At 44.0% G+C, this 1,070-nt stretch overlaps 1 protein-coding gene across 1 annotated transcript in view; it reads right to left on the bottom strand.

Annotated features, from left to right (window-relative positions):
* Window positions 1-1,070, bottom strand: part of ALG9 (ALG9, alpha-1,2-mannosyltransferase) — a 99,855-nt gene that overhangs the window by 81,960 nt on the left and 16,825 nt on the right.

Here is a 1,070-nt window from a genome sequence, read left to right as displayed (position 1 = left end):
GCAACGGATCGCAACCCTCAGTGTTGCCCCCGTACCGGACCGGGGACCGGCAACGGGATCGCAGCCCTTGGTGTTGCTCCCGTGCCTCGCTCAGCCAGTGAGCGGGAACCGGTCTGTATGTGGGATCCGAACCCTCGGGCGGGAGCGCCGCCACGCTTCCCAAGCAGCGCACTTATCCAGTGCGCCACCGGGCCGGCCCTTGTAGGTTTTTTTTTTAACACCACAAATTAAACATATTTAGATATTATTATTGCTTCATTTAGTCAATATTTCTTCAGACATACCCATGTGTTGTTAACTATTTCCTTGCTCAGATTCCTTATTGCATTCCAGAGCTTCTTTTTGAAGTAATTTTTACTTCTTCCTAAATGAACCTTAGAAGTTCCTTTAATGAGAATCTGTTCATAGTAAATTCTGTCTTTTAGTTGGTTTCTTTTTCTTTCTTTTTACTGAAAAGTCTTTAGCTCTTGGTCTTAAAAGATGGTTTAACTGCATACACAATTTTAGAATGACCGTCATTTTCTTTCCACACTTTAAAGATATTATTTTTCTGTCTTCTGACTCCTGAGAAGTTTTCTGTCACTCTAACTGCCTAACATTCTTTTGTAGGTATTCTATTAGTTCTCTGTCAACTTTTAAGATCTTTTTCTCTGTCCCTGGTATTTTATATAGTTTCACTAATTTCTTTTTATGTATCCAGCTTTGGATATGTTAGGCTTACTAAATCTATGGGTTAGCATCTTTTTTCCATCAATTCTGTAAAACTCTCAGCTATTACTTCACTGAACATTGCCTCTCCCCATCCTCTTTATCTCCTTCCACAATCTGATCAGATATACGTCAGATCTTTCTTTTTTTTTTTTTTTCCTTTTTGTCTCTTTTTTTGTGACCGGCAACGGATCGCAACCCTCAGTGTCGCTCCCGTACTGGACCGGGACCGGCAATGGGATCGCAACCCTCGGTGTTGCTCCCGCACCTCGCTCAGCCAGTGAGCGGCCGGTCTGTATGTGGGATCCGAACCCTCGGCGGAAGCGCCACTGCACTTCCCAAGCGGCGCACTGTAGCAGTGC

The sequence above is a fragment of the Galeopterus variegatus genome, unplaced genomic scaffold (assembly GCF_000696425.1).
Source record: "Galeopterus variegatus unplaced genomic scaffold, G_variegatus-3.0.2 Scaffold1551, whole genome shotgun sequence".
In the NCBI taxonomy this organism is placed as follows: Eukaryota; Metazoa; Chordata; class Mammalia; order Dermoptera; family Cynocephalidae; genus Galeopterus; species Galeopterus variegatus.
This window is presented reverse-complemented; position numbering and strand designations above follow the sequence as displayed.